The following is a 16,386-nucleotide window of genomic DNA, read 5'->3' as shown; positions in this document are numbered from 1 at the left end:
AAAACTATAAAAATATCTACCGAAAACAAGAAGTTATAATAGTGGAAGTTTTTGCAGATTTGTATAAAGCTTTCTACTGTCTAAACCGGGGGTCTCCAAAAGTTTTGGCCAGAGGACCACATTGGCGACCAGTGGCGTTGTTGAGTGGCGATCAATGAAATAATAAATAAATGTTAGTGCGAATAACTTCGTGAAAATAAGTAAAGGTACTGGGCGTAGACTAAGAACTTTATTCCAATAATTGAGGCCCCTTCTTCAAATAATTTACTTGAATTAGTGCCGTTGACCTTCTGGAATAACGTGCAGAAAAGGAGTGAAATATATCTTAGATTATATTTTCGCATTTACCCTAGAGTATCTGTGGGTATAATATTTTAAACAACATTAAAACGTATGTGTTGGCAAACAAGCTTGTTCGGATATCCCTGTAGTCCAGTCTTTATTTATTTTGTATTTCAGTTTGTTCACGGTCATTCTATCTGCACCAAGCAGATCTACAGAACGTTGATGTGGACTCGAAAGTCATTATTTACGAAAGGGTCATTTGTTTTAATAATCTGTCTTTATCGAAACTTCGGTATTTATACCAATCTGCTGTCGACTTTTGTGCGTAGTGAGTATCGTTAAGTAGTGTAGAAGCGGAAAGCCAGTTGGTGCAGCATTGTAAATAATACAATAGCACAATACACTGAACAGAGAGCGCTCGTGTTGTTTCGTCTTGCTCTCTGTCCGGTATATTTGGCTATTTTATTCTCGACAATGTTTACGTTTTCAGAGTCGTCAGAAAAGACGGCTGGTGTAAGTTGGCGTAGAAGGATAATAATTAAGCTATGACCTGGCCGTCATATTTTTACTGGACCATTGGCCATGGTAAATAAATACAGGCAGAAATGTTCCGCTACAGCAAAACTCTAGTTTGTATTTCGATACAGACGCATACGTGTCATAATTCCCCAACATACCGTGAAAAAACCTTACGTGGTTTACGTGCCGAAACCACCATCTGATTATGATGCACGTCGTAGTGGGGGACGCCGGATTAATTTGGACCACCTGGGCTTCTTCAATATGCACCTAAATGTAAGTACACGGGTGTTTTCTGCATTTGAAAAATACCGTGAAGGCCGAGTACTGAAACACGTGTTTTATTACTACAGTACTACAGCACTGGTGAAGTATTTCACTGAATAATGTACTCTCATTTGGAGAACGGGGGCTACAGAAGAAGCATCGAGGTCCGTGGCTTTTGCAAGGCAAATTTAATTTTGTTGATAGGCGAAATAAAGGTGCTGATGACTAAACAACAACCATTTCGAGCAGGCATGTTGTGTCTTGAACGAAGTGATCTTGATGCTCATTTTGTTCTGTTTCAGCAAGCGGAATTACACAAGAGGCATGAAAGGCTATTGTCGTGGTTCCCATCATACGCAGCGAGAAACGTGCACTATGTCAGGAAGTGGCGTTACTCCCTTGGTCACTCTGTAACGAGCGGTATGCTCACTCTTGCCTACATTCCGGGTGGAGGTCCTTTTTTGGAGGTTAGCGATCCTACGCCGGCGGATGACTGCATTTTGTGACCCTCGAGAAAAGTCGTGTATCGCGAAGGGCCATCAGCAGTGGTAGTGCTTGTTTAAATTCTTGTGTGGGAACGATCCGTGAACTTGGGACACATGTTCATTCTATTCGTTATTATGCCGGTCCCTGGTGTTGGAGCCTCCTTCCCTCGACTGTTGCACATTTTGCAGCATGAATGGTGCATAGTGCATTAGCGATTACTTAGTTGCATTTCTGATAGTTGATCGCATTGTAGCAGGGTATGAGTGGTAATGGTTTCGCATTCGTGCACTTTTACTTGAGGCAACGTGCGCCGCGGAGGCCAAACTACTGCACGAAAGGGGCCTATAATTCGTTATTTCATTAAGAGGTTTGTGCATATGTTATGTCATGTAATGTCAAGTTTATGTCATGATTTATTGTTCGATTACGCAGAACACATTTGCGTTCTCTGGCACTACTTTCTCGGTCAAAATTAATACACACTACCTTGCCCGTGGTGCGAAGAAACATCGAGATCGATTCCAGCAATGCTTCGCTTTGAAGTGTGTCAGTTTGATTGGGGACGCGTTCTAGTAATGTAAAATACTTTATTGTGCTGAACAATCAATAGACTTCAATCGCCGCCTACACAACCTCGACCCGTCATCACCAGTGAAGTTACCTGCAGATATCTCACGATGTAACGAAACATTGCTGCGTCGGCTGTATACGTCGAAGTAGCCATCACTGAGGTCCAGTGAGCTTGTCCACGACCGTCATACGTCCAGAAACCAGCACGAAATCTGCAATACCTAAAGGCAACGGCTTAAGCACCCGTCTAATACGTGTTACGCCGTGTCTAGCGCACAACATTGCTCTTTGCTTTCTCCATCGCTCTCTTTCCCTCCGATATCCCCGTCCTCACGTGTAGTATAGCCAAGTGTACAAAGCCTAGGTAAAGGGACCCTGAAAACCTTTTTGAACATAGTAAGGAAACGTTGTCCATATTTAGAATATTATTCTGGAGATGCCAAATATTATTGCACTGCATGCAGCAGGTAATTTTCAGTCTCGTGTCAAAATCACTGAAAATCCGCTTGATCTCGCCTCCACAATGTCGCCATGCAGCGTCATCGCTAGCAAGCGATGCACACAAACAGCTATTGGCTGATTTCGTGATCGCGAGAAGATTCTCAGTAATGCTGATATTGCTAATTTTGAGTTAATGAAACAAATACGTGTTTGTGATGGCACAGAGACAGACAAAACATTTCATATTTGCACTGCCGGTCTACACACGACTGTTGCGCGTAGCTGCGTCTGCCGCGCGTGTCCTCCGAGAAGGCGGAGGCGAAGTGCGTATAGCGTAGTCTACAGCGGCCGTCGCGGGGTGCCGCGACAATCTCTATCACCAACGAGACGCTGAAGTTTTGGGCTGAGCTTTGCCCTCCTGACTTTCCACTCATTAGCTTCCAGCGCGCTGGTGGAGACAAAAGGAGATAGAAAGCCGCTCATCGTTGCTATAACTACGTCCTAACTCCGCTTATACACGAAACATTCGTTTCTTCTTTTGCAAAGGATGGAAAGAGGGGAGAAGCTAAGGCAGGGAGGTTAACCAGTTCAGCACAACCGGTTTGCTACCCTACACATGGGAGCGGGATGAGGGGGAATGAAAGATGGTGAGGAGAGAGAGAGAGCACATATCACAGCACACTCATCGTCAGTCACAGTCCGTCACTCTTGCGTGGTACGTGACATCACTGTCACAGCCAGGGAATACGCGTGAGACTATGTCCTTTAATGGTGAGGTTATTCTATGATTAGCTAGAAAAGTGTTTCAGGGCCCCTTTAACCTTCCCGCCTTTCCTTTCTTCCTCCCTCTTACTTTTCCACTGATCATGCATCTGGTAAGCAGATGAGCGCTTAGCGCGCAAGGGAGAAGAGGTGGAGACGATGACGATATTGATTGGAAATTCTACGCTTGCACAAGGCTTGTGAAAATGGGCAACCCTCTGATTTCTTGGCCCAGAGTGGTGTAACACCGAGATATGTGAACGCCACTTCCGACTATAGTTTTGTCTCGCGGACGCGGCCATTGCGATAGGACAGGGTATACTAAAGCGAGAAAACTGACCAAATTGGTCGCGTTATCTCTCTCTTCTTTCCTTTTCCCCTTCTCTTTCCTAACTTCAACCTTGCCATATAGATCGTGAGCCCTGACGGACTTTAACTTCACCGTTTCGACGAAGAAAGCTAAACGCTTTGGGAAAGCGTGACGCGCCAGGGGCGAGGGGTTGAGAAGGCAGTGGGGATGGGGGTACGGGACGCGGGCGTCAAATGCGCGCCGCTAAAGTCGCGGCCCGCTCGTTGCCAGAACTGTCTCGATCTGGCCCCGATTGAGATGGCGGTCACGGCGCATCTTGTCCGGCCATTAGGAGGGGGGACCCAAACGAGAGACCACAAACCGCAGATCGATTCCCCCTCTCACCCATCACCCCGTGTTTCTTTCCTTCAAACGAACTCACCTCTTCCCCTTTGCTTCCCCAGCCCTACCCCTTAATCCCTCCTTGCCTATCGGTACAACACCTCAGCCACAGTCTCTTCCACTTTCCCCCTGCGGCGACTCGTTCAGCCGCCGCTGGGTGAAAGTGAGTGAGAGAGAGAGAGAGAGAGAGGACGTGCAATTTAATGACGCCCGGCCCGTCCGATGCGACCAAACTGCGTCGAACCTGATGAGGTAAAGGTATCAACAGTGCCGACGTGTCCCGCATCCTACGCCGCATCCTGCGGCCGCTTTCCGAATGAGCGGGTCTTCCTCTTCCGGCGACAAGCGTGGCGAAGCGAGATTCTTTATCTCTCTCTCTCTTGGTTTTTGGGTTGTGCGTTCTGTGTAAAGTATACATTTGTGTGCCGCGGAGTCGTTCTTGTGCGGCCCTCCGCTGAAACGGAGCTCCGGAAACAACGGAAGCTTTGAATATTTCACAAATCGAGCGACACGTTTGCGTTCCAAATATAGTCCTGTGAAGCGGCTCCATAGGATGCTTTATGTGCCACAACTACGGGTGTTTGTGCCCCAAAGCTTAGTAAAACACACTGCCGACACGAAGAAAAGCGATGCGTGCACACCAGAAGCTCCACTTACAACTGTTATAAACACCGCTAACAATAGTTTCCTATTTTTTGCCCTATTTTTGTGTGACGCATCGTTTTGCTTCTACCCGCCGTTTCAAGTGTTTTAGTAATGCTTTCAGCGCTCATATCTACAATCACATTAAGAGCGTCTAGTCGTCGAAAAAACGTGGCAGGATCTCCTCCTCCAGTTTTGCTTCCCCAAAGCGTACTAGAAGCCATGTTGATGTTAAACGAAGCGCAGTTGAATGTTTCTTTACTGCTTGCGTTTTGACTTGCCATGGCAACGCGCTATGACCCCAGGCGTGAAGTGAATTATTCAACGCGAAGATATGCATGATGTCGTTGAGTATGCTGTTATTTTGTGAGTGGCATGCGTTGAGACTCCTTACATGGTAATAGTAAAGTAAATCGAAAAAAAAAGCTCTTCCGTATTTTTTGATGCTTCGCGCTTAGAAAACGAGACCTATGTAGACCTATGTATCTAGGTAATGTTTTCAACAGGTATGAAATGCTTGTCTCTGTTTGTGTAGATTTCACTACTTTAACGTCAGGAAAAGTGAACACTTCGGAATAGAAGTATTGGCTTCGCAGTGGTATGCGCTTGTGCTTAGAAAACGATGTACAGCATCAAGAGAACTTTACACTAAGCCACCATAATCACACCATTCACGTTGTCTAATGGATCCTGGGAAAAAAAATGTAAAGCAATCTCGTACGATTAGGAACACTCGGAGTGCTTCGCTTCGCGGAGAGTTCGAAACTCGGCGCAGAGTGCGAAGATGTGGTGCGCGTAGAAACACGTGTTTCATTAAAAAGGCTAATCAGGAGAATGGATATAAAAGCGGCGGCGTGGGCTGAAGGCTCGGCGTAGAGCGAGGTTAATTTGCATAAAATATTCGTGCGTGGGCCCATAAAGCAAACCATCCTTGAAGTGTATGTGTTAATCCGCGCGCCATCGCCCGGGTTCGAGCTGAGAAAAAAATAAAATAAACTGGAATCTGAACACGTAGCTGCTTCTAGTCTGCATAATTAGTCACGAATGAATTCCCGCGCACGTCGGTCCAACGCCTCTGCGGGCGGCGATCCCACGCACTGGAGATGGTGGAGCAGCTCGCTCTATTGTGAGATTAGAGCTTTGCTCATGACTTACAATTTGCTGTTGCACGTCGTCCAGACACATACCACGGCCTATTATTCGTTGGTGTTAGATCTTAAATGCTGCTTTGAAGCCTGCTCTCCGTTATATGATTCGTTATGCTAATTTAAGCGCCAAACCAAGCGCACGTGTAAATACGCCCACAGCAAACTAATGTGTATGCAAAGTCACGAATGCAGAGAAGTGATCTATGGCGAAGAGGGTTCTACAGCATTGCCGCGACCCGCGAAATTACGTGCATGATATAATGCATGTGTTGCAGATTGACGCCAATGTCTTGCTGAGGGAAACCGGGATTGTTCGTTCCAGAGAAGTTTATAATTCAGGAAGAAAGAACAGGCTGGACGCCACGAATTGAGTGCGTTTTACTGGGGGGATACAGCGTGTTTCTGGTTACCTTGTCGATGACCTGCAGATCGCTGATATCTGTATAGCCGCGGTAAAAAAGACTGACAAACGCCACCGCTACAGCGTATATCGGAAAAAGAAAAGGGAAAATAGCGCAAAGATATCAATGAGGTCATGCCAAAGTGAAAGCGCTTTCTTGTCTTGGAAACTTCCGAACTTCCTGTCTTACGCCCCGGTCGGTGTCCCTCGCATCATGGCGTCGAAGTGCCAAGCTTTTCTTCTGGCCTATCCGAAGATGCATGACCAGCTCACCCCCAACTGTGGCGATGCTGCAATCGTTGAGCTGTGTTCGACACGTCTTCTGGCTTCTCAGCTCGGCGTGCCAGTTTGAACGCGTGGTCTTAGCGCTCTGCAACGATGACCCAACCCCAGAAAAGCATCCAAGCAGAGAAGCGAGCAACGTCGCTTGCGCAGCGCCACTGCGCCTCCCTAAATAACGAAGCGCGAGTAGAGAAAAAACAACAACAACAACGCAAGAACGAACTGTTCACACAATCAGTGCCGGTAGGAAGCACAAAGAGAGTGCAAGAAAACAATAACACAACTACGAACGCTATAACAGGCGTGATGCAAGCAAGACATCTCACAACATCTCGTCAAGAAGGGCCGGCGGACTCGGCGTCGCAAGAACCTTTCGTATGGGGAGCCGCTTTTAGTCGAGGCGGAAAAAGGGACAACAGCGGGGACCGAGCTCGAAAGCGCTTGCCTATGCTGCCCGTCTGTTGAGACAGTAGAGAGGGATGTAGTTGGAGAGATCCGCGCGAGTGAGCATCAATTATTCCAAGCTTGCTCAGACAAAAGGAAAGCCCTGGCAGAGGAAGCCCTTGGAGCAGCAAGGGTTGCTGCATCTCTTCTTCTTATATGTCGCTGCTTCACCGTCGACGCCGCTGCGGCAGAGCTAACGGAGTTTCTCTCCCCGCGTAGCCTATCGCACATCGTCCACTACTTGCCTCGCTCGCTTACTGTTTACACCGCCGCCTACAGGCTTCTTACAGGGAGTGCGTTTCGCGTCGTCCTTGGGGTTCGGATGCAGAGGAGAAGGCGCGCTTCTCGTGACGCGGTGGAAGCAGCAGTGGTGGTAGTGTATGGGTCCGTGCATGCTCTTGCATCGGCCGCTACGCGGCTATATCCCCGGGGCGGCTAAAAGGAGCGGTGCCCGGCGGAAGCGGCCGGAGCCGACGCTGAAAGGACCGATTGCGAAAGCGGACCCGAGCAGCGATCCTCTCGCGCCCCCTTCTTGTCGTGCATTAGTGAGGTTGGCCGGCCAGGCACCTAACGAAAATGCCGCATGTCCCTGGCCCTTTCTTTTTGTTTCCCGAAGAAGGCAAAACAAAACAAAATGAAAAAAAAGTCCTTCGCGTGCTCGTGCTTGAGCACTCTTAGATTGCGACGCTTCCTTGTACACTCCACAGGCTTCTTTTTCTCCTGAATACGTCTAGCTGTCGCGCACTATTTTTTGCCATTCGGTTCGCGCGAGGTTTGGGTGAAGAGCTGGCAGGATTCGTCTCACCGCCGTTGTTTGGGAATTTCGCTGTTGCTGTGTATGCGCCCGTCTATCTACTTTATTTCTGTTGTTCCGCGTTTTTTTCTAGCTTTTTGTTTCTTGTGTGCTTAGTGTGTTTTGTGGTCGAGCTTCTGGGTACGGGAGACTGTCGCGTTGTTGCTTGTCAGGGAGGCTTCTCATTGTGAGTGCCAAGGTTCGCGCGAATAAAAATGCAAGAGCCGGATCCACAACTTGCGCGTTAAGTAATTATCAACCGTAAATGACACGCGCACCAAAAGTAATCCTAAACACATTGTTGTCATCTAAGTTCACTGGTGGTATCTTTGTTGGAATCAAGTGATGCTGGCTGTTTATTCGCATCTGTATAGCACTGGTACGTTTGCGCGGCCTAATGAGGCACCTGTTGAATTCTCCGTTGTGTCAGGCCATCGTGTTTTAATCTAAGAATTACATGCTCTATTTACTTTTGGCAGGCAGGGATACTTTATGCCATGATCTCTCGATAATTGCAGACCACGTCATTACGCTTATGCATCGAAAAAAGAAAGTCAGACGTGAGTTTGATTGAAGAGTAGAATAAAGCGATGAAATCACAACGTTACTCTGCAAAGCGAGCGGGGAGAAGCTGCCGGCTTATGAACAGTATGACGCTCGCGGAACAGTACAAAATAGGCAATGACTACTTTTGTTTTCAGCCAAAGCGACAGACGTGGACTCCAGCTGTATACACGAGGAAACATGCGAGTTGGAAAAAATGGGCAGATGCAATACAAGGGGGCATTTTATAATGGCGGATATATATGACTTTGGATTATTGATACCTGGGCTTTTTCGTCTGCCGAGCATGTCATATATTGGAGGGGAACAAATGAACTTTAACAGAATCCTTGAGTTACGTTAGGTGCGTACAATAACCAGAGGTGTCTTCTTTCATCGTAGGTGGGGAAGGTGCACGCTGCCTAAGTCGAGGTATAGTTTCATATTCCTTTTGTTCCGATGTTTTTGTAATCGCTTTTAACCCGCACCACTATTTCTCAATGACCTCTGCTGTAGTCGCCATGCTTACCACTCGAATAATGCAACCGATCAATTCTTACTAACCGCGCGCCCGCCTTCAAAGCCAAATACACGTGTGGGAGCGCTTCCGTGAAGCAAAGTCAGAGTATTGGTTATGAAGCTGCATTGTGAGTTAGAAACCTGTAAGCTGTCGTGTTGAGGCAAGAATATACGCGGAGGTAATGGCAAATGTAACTTCTGGTTTGACTTGTACCTTATATCACTCTTCTCTTTAAGTAACAGGATAGATTCATTGCTTGAACCCAAGAGGCAGAGCCAGACTAGCAGTGGTCTAGCCTGGCTTCATGTCTAAAAAACAAAGGACGGTGGGTGAAGAATGAGTTCATTGCATCCTCAAGGTAGGGACGGAGGAAAATATCAGGTTCTGTAAAAGGCCGAACTTCTGATGGTGCCCTACGTATTGCAGCTGCATATTTTGTATTTTAACGTAGACTTAAGGAAACAAAAGAAAAATGCCGCATGTAATTTGTATAGAGAGCAGTTCTTGGTTTAAGTGCGAAATAACACGTACGATGGCAGAAGAAGACAGGACAAGCGCTAACTCTCAACTAAATCTTTATTGGAAAGAACAATACATATATAAGGGATTGCAAAAACCATAGCATAGAAACATCACGTGGTCTAAAGGATAACTGTTAACACATAAAACATATCCGAAAGTGGTGAAGCCGTAACAATCAAACACGAAGAAGCACTACTTCGCATGGACGCACGTGCTGAGCAAATATTGAAATTCACTGTCTAACAGTCATATTGATGCCTGGCTAATATAAGTTTATCCTAATCTTTTTATGTGAAATGCCGCCAATATTTGTCGTGTAGTTTGACATGTCTTGAAAGGACTTTTGTGTCCTCAAACAAAGCTTTACGACGGAAATTAATACAATTCGACGCTAGATGTGAAGCATTGTGGTTGTTCAGTGAATGTTGATGTTCGTTTAGCGTAATACTGAGGCACCTGCCGCTCTGTCCAATATAAGCTTTACCGCACTTAAGTGGAATGTGATAAACAATGCCAGCGTCACAATGTACTAAGGGGACACATGCCTAACACTACAATGATTTGTTCTTCTTTTTCACTAATCACATTCCACTTCCACTGTATGTATATATACTACAGAGAGAAAGTAGACGAAGCGCAGGGCGGCAATTACTACACAGAGCCATTGACCAGATCGAACGAGTAGGTCACGACTTGAATCTTAGGTGCTCCCCCACCAAATCAGAGCTTCTCCTTCTGTCCCCCACGAGACGCTTCAGGACATCGCTCCCGAATATCGAACTCACGGTTGAAGGGCACTACATACCCCAGGTAGACAGGATAAGGGTGCTAGGACTTCACCTTCAAGGCAACCGAGCAAATCAGCGTACCTTGCAAGCATTACAAACAACAGTAGATAACACGCTACGCCTCATAGGAAGGATCTCCAATAAACACGGAGAGCTTCGAGAAAAGGAACTGATTCAGCTCATCCAAGCTTTTGTCCTAAGCAAAATCACCTTCTCATTACCATATCTCTCACTCTCTAGGAAGGAAGCGGATACTGTAAACTGCTTGATCCGCAAGATACACCAAGTCGCTCTTGGTGTTCCGATTAGAGCATCCACACAAAGGGTGATGGTCACAGCCGCAATTAATACCCTGGAAGAATTAACCGAAGCACATCTATCATCGCAATATCACAGACTCTCCACCACTGAAGCTGGGCGTGACATCCTGAGACAACTTCACTGCACTCCACCACTCAACGAGAACAAGCGACATCAACTTCCTCGAAACATACACGGCCAATACCACATCCAACCCCTACCCAGAAGCATGCACTCCAAATTTCACATCGAACGCCGGAAACTTCGAGCCAAGGCACTATACAACGCAGCTATGGACAGGCGGAAGGAGTCTACTATGTGGACGCTGCAGCCTATAACACTAAACATCGTTATGCTCTAGCGGTCGTAGACAAGTAGGGCAACACTGTTCGTTCAGCATCAGTCAAGACCACCTCAGCGGGCGACGCAGAAGAGGCCGCCATTGCACTCGCATCGGGGCTACCTGATTGCGACGTCATCATCAGTGACTCGAAGACTGCTGTCCGGAACTTCAGTAGCGGCTACATTACAAACCTCGCGCACTCTCTACTAGTCGCTCACCCGCCGAAAAGCTACATCGCTCTTATCTGGACTCCAGCACATCAAGGAATACCAGGCAACAAAATGGCTCATGCCGCTGCTCGAGGATTCACGGACTGAGTGGACGGAAATGTGGGCCTTACCCTAGAACCCAATGACTCCCAACAACAGACGAATAAAGACGCACTCATCACATTCCATGAAATTTGCACACATAACAAACACCAACGCCTAACGTATCCCCCTCTCTCTGGGTCGAGCACGCGCCAGAGAGAAATATTGTGGCGCCAACTACAAACTCGCACTTTTCTTACCCCACGCACTTTGCACTTTCCCGAAACATACCCGACACCCAAGTGTCGCTTCTGCCCTGTCCAGACAGCAGATCTCTCCTATATCATGTGGAAATGCCCAATCAAATATCCCCCCCCCCCCTCAACCTCAAAGCATTAATTAGTAGCGAGGAGCTGTGGGATACTGCCCTGCGCAGCTCCGATCCTACCCTGCAGGACCGAGTCCTGAGGTGGGCTGAGGAGGTAGCGGAGGCCTACCACGACTCGTAGGCGGACGTCTGGCAGCAGAAGGTGCTAAGACTGGAGCACACAGGCCTCCCTCTCTCCCTCCCGGCCCCTCCCCTTACTTAAAAAGGGAAATAAAAGTTCATTCATTAATTCAATCATACACAGAGGGAAAACACACATTGAATCCATTTCAAGATTATTTTTGGCGTTGCGCATTGTCCCGCACCACTCGTAGCAGACGCAGCGTGATGTTTTCGCTGCGTGATAACTGCGCAGTTTAGCATGCACGAAATGCGTACCATTGCGCGTAAAATAGATTTATTCTAGCGTTACAGCCTAATCACCCCGTAGCATAAGTGGAAGAGCGCCTTATGCTGTGCATGCGAGGGAAAATGTGTGAGGGCAAGCCGACAAGAATGGCGGATTGATGCACACCCACGTTTGGAGTTGACGTGATAAAACGGGTGCAAGGCAAGGGAGGGGGGGGGGGGAGATAGTTAGCTCGTGGTACCGTGATCGAGCGCGCGCTAGGCGAGGGGCAGGTGAGCGGGTGTCTTTTCCGCTAGCCCGGCCGTGGCTGGGAATGGCTGTCCGCGTGGTTGAGCGTGTATTGCACGCACCCCATATCTTGGAGGTGCACACGCTATGTTCGGCTGATGCAATAGTTACGCGAGTTGAGTTGGCTGGTGGCGGCTTGTGCGCTGTCTTTCCGCGCGCCTAGTGCTGGAAGTCGTGTAATCTCAAGTTTCGGGGACGCTTTCAAACGAGAAGGAGCAGATGTGTTCGCTGCCCTCTGTTTACGTTCTTCATCACGCCAGCGTTGTGATATCGAATGTTCTCGGTCGTCGAGTGAGATCTGTTCACGTTTGGATGTACGCGCGTGACAACGTGCTTGTTAACTTAATTAGTAAGCAAATGTCTACTGCAATTTACACGGCTGATAAAAATATACAACCAACCTTATTTCGTGCAGTTGTCTAACACTTTGCAATCGCCAGCAATGCTTCTCCGTTCGAGAAAAACTACGACGTTTATTTTTGACGCATTGCGAGCTTTGAGTACGTGTTCTAAGCGTGCTTTTTAAAGATATCAGCTATGTTGTGTAGATATCGATGCTTATGAGGGCTTGCATTGCGGATAATGACACAGAACATACTCGCACTGACAGCGTGTTGCGTTCGCAATAAAACTTTTATGTGTAGGGGAGAGAGAGAGAGAGAGAAAACTTTATTGTGTCCATGATGGGGTCTGGGGGCGGCGGGGGTTGGGAGACTAACCCCCAGGCCTCCCCTTCCTCAGACGGCGGCCAGCCCTTGCTTTCTGGCGGCGTCTTCGAAGGCTGTCCTGTCTGGGCGCTTCCGTAGACGAAGGGGCAGACGATACTCTTACCTGCGGATACTTCATAATGATGGGTAGAAAGGGTACACAAGGTATGCTTGCCCCGGCGTCGCGGCAGCCGCTTGTAACACATACAGTTGGCGAGAGTGATTGGTGGGCAGCGTGACAGAAAGGAAAAGCGATATCACCAGCACACGTGTACAGATATACCATAGAGGCAATCTCTGCTATGTATGGAAACACTGAGAGATCTGGAAGCTTTCACACGCGATCCCGAAATTAGCGATTATTGAATAAAAAAGAAGAAGAAAAAGAATTAAACCCCCTTAAAGAGTGTAGACGGTGGCCGCACTACATGGCTAGCAGCTGCAGAGGTTTCGTGCACCCAAATCTTGGCAAGTGAACAACTGTGCATTTTGCCGTCATCGGTGCGCGGCCACCACGGCCTGGAAGCAAACCCGTGACTTCGTGCCGAGCACTGCACAGACCACCGCCGTAGCTACGGAGCCACTGCAAAGGTAAAAGCCTTATTTGAACATTCGATCTCGCATCTTTCGTCGTTTTTGTAGCGTTAGCTACACTGGCCTAGCCAAGCCCGTTTCGCGCGGCACATCAAGAGCCGTGCTACGCATGCGCAAGGATCAGTGATGTCACACGGCTTGCGCACCGGAGCCACCGCAGCCGGCACCTCTCGCGCACTCCGCCGCCGCCGCCGCGACTCACCGCCGCCGGTCTGCGCATTCCAGAGGAGTGACGTCGTAGCCCTGGTAGACGCGCTGGCGCCGGCGCGCTCGCTGTGCAGTCGCCGTCTGACACTGCGCTGGAGCCGCAGCACTTCTGACTGGCGTTTGCCAGTGTGGTATAGCCATGGAGATGGAGAGCGCAAATGCTGCTCAACAGCGCAGAAGAACGGAGAAGCTTGACTCATCGGATCCCGAAGTAGTTGCCTGGCAATTAGCGGTTGAGCGTAGGAGGAATGAACAGAAGAAGGCTAAACGTGCTGCGGAGACACTGGAGCAAAGGGACGAACGTCTAGCAAAGCGGCGTCGCCAGGAGGCTGAGCGACGTCCCGACCACCCCTGCAGCAACAACAAAACGCCGTCGATGACGTCAAGGCTCGCCGATCGACTGAATATACTGTGAAACTCAGCGAAAGCGCCAGTGCGACTCGGACCTTCAGCTGAACCTTTGCTAACGCTACGTATATCCTGGCATAGCCGAGCTAAGCCACACACAATTTTTTTCTTTTTTTTGTGCATATATTATCTGACGTTGGGCCATGTACAATCCTAACCTTGATCCATAACGATATACCACTTTATGCGATTAAAAAACGTCTGTCGTTGAGATGCATGAAAGTAAAGAAGCTACAAAAAGGCAATCGATGCATACTCCAGGAACCGAAATCCAGTCCCATTATCTCGAGCGTTCGACAATCGTGAAAGACAAATACCTCGATTCAGTTTTCAAAGCACGGTTTTGTGCGCTCAGCGTTCGACGCTAACGGCCTGACGAAACTTATCAAAAAAAGCGCGTAGGATAGCGCCGCTTCAAATGTATGCTGAATATATGAAGAAAAGCGTTGTTGAGCGTCGTTAGCGCAGAACATTTTTCTCGTATCAACAGCGGCATCAACACGACGGTCTCAATTTGTTTTGTTGCAGACGGCACAAGCGCGCCTATGCGGAAGCCCCATGATGCTACGCATGCTCAATGAGTGGTCTCAAATACATTCTAGTTTCATGCATTCTTGGCCGGCTTTTATTTTCTATCGTTGCCCTGCGCTCTTTATCAGTGCAGTGGTGAAGAGCGCTCGGATTGCCTGCCGCATTGCGGACTATCGACTGAATGCAGATTGATTAATTGTGGAAGGAGTGCCGAAAAGAGGAAGAAAACTGAATGAAACGTAGGCGAGCAGCTCAATTTCCAGGTAGCTGGAAGTCCCTCCGTGCGACAATCTTTACGAACTGGTTACATATCGCAGTCTATACAGGGTTTATTTACAACGCGTGGAGCGTTTCTAACTTTATGTAGAGAAAGCGACCTTCCTTGTTTACGTTCTGTAATCTATTTAAGCCAGCTCTGGCCACATAGTGAGAAGTAACACTAAGGCAATTTGCTTGAATATACAATGGTCTGGCTTCAAAGCCCGCATTTACGCAGCACACCCGTGGGGAAGGCATTTGCGCCCATCTGCAGGCAAATCCACGTTTCCTTTGTTTCTCGTGTCACTGCTTTCGAGGAAACTAGGCTCAAATTAGATATCGACCTCTATAAAGCGCTGTTTAGAAATATATCAGTTTAAGAAACAGTTACTCGAGGCCTTTCCGTGCAAGTGGCTATTTATATTTTTTAAGAGAGCTTTTTTTGTTTATCTTTTTGAGGATGCATTTCGAAAGTGGGAAAATTATCATGGAAGCATTGGTTCCGCGTCTTTTATTACGTTAAGTGATTCTGAGCAAGGTATCGGAATATTCCAGTAACGTCACGGCTTTTTAGGTGAATTTCAGTAGCATATCACGGATTTTTCGACCCCTGTGTTGCTCACAGAACATTATGTCCACGAGTCAAGCTGACTTTGTAATGTGGTGTGTAAGCTTGAAAGCTGTGTTTTGAGTCTCTCAGTGTCAGCCAACAACAGAGACGATCAAGCAATCATGGTTCGGGTTTCCGTCGTCTTCTTCAACGTGCCACGGAAAAACACCAGAGCGTGTCTGCTTCACTAAAGCTGTTACAGAAGTTTCGTAGGCTTTGTTCTGACGCGCGTCGGCAGCACTTACTCCCGGCGGCTCGTAGCAATGCAAGTTCAAAGCTCGCTCTTATCTGCTTATCTACCCACTAACATGGTTGCACTTCCGGCTTCAAAAACGTGACGTCCGGGCCTCTCCTATTCTGTTTCCTTCCTCCATGGTGTAATTGCTATCACACAAAAGGCATTCGATCGGCTAACCTCCTCAGGCCTACTTCTGCGACATAAATAGTTGAAGTGCCAGAATTTATGGCACCCATGAAGCTTTAGCATGTGTAGGGCTAGGAATGGCTCCTCGCTGGCACCCCTGCGCTGCCGGTAAAGAGCACTGGCCCCGGCACCAGTAAAACAAATCACTTTCAGATTGTGAGCCCTAAAATTGTTTTGAAATTTCAATTTCTTCTAATTAGAAGACTTAAAATAAAAGGCATACACTGGGAATGAAATGTTTGATGACTGCACGCCGCTAAAGAATTGCACGCAGCAATTTTCAAAATTTGAGGAATAATTCACTCAGGACCATAAAAGCTGAATCAGAGAAACTTTGGTGTTTCATAATTTTAGTATCTACCTGGCATACCATGGTATCCATACGGAATATCACAGCGACGGCAATGACGACGGGGAAAGTTACCTGGAGTGTCACTATTAGAGCCACTTGATCGACGCTCTTCCGACTTTAAGGCGGAACACATCATGGAGGGGCTACAGTACCTATAGTTGCTAAAACAATATTAACTTATGAATTATAACAACGCCATTTGCATTTCCTGAGTGGATGTTTCGATCACGCCTTACGCGTAAACACTTGACAAGCCATACAGGCGAGCATCCA

This window comes from Dermacentor silvarum, chromosome 4 (genome assembly GCF_013339745.2).
Source record: "Dermacentor silvarum isolate Dsil-2018 chromosome 4, BIME_Dsil_1.4, whole genome shotgun sequence".
NCBI classification, from domain to species: domain Eukaryota; kingdom Metazoa; phylum Arthropoda; class Arachnida; order Ixodida; family Ixodidae; genus Dermacentor; species Dermacentor silvarum.
The sequence above is the reverse complement of the archived record's forward strand: the minus strand, read 5'-3'. Positions refer to the sequence as shown.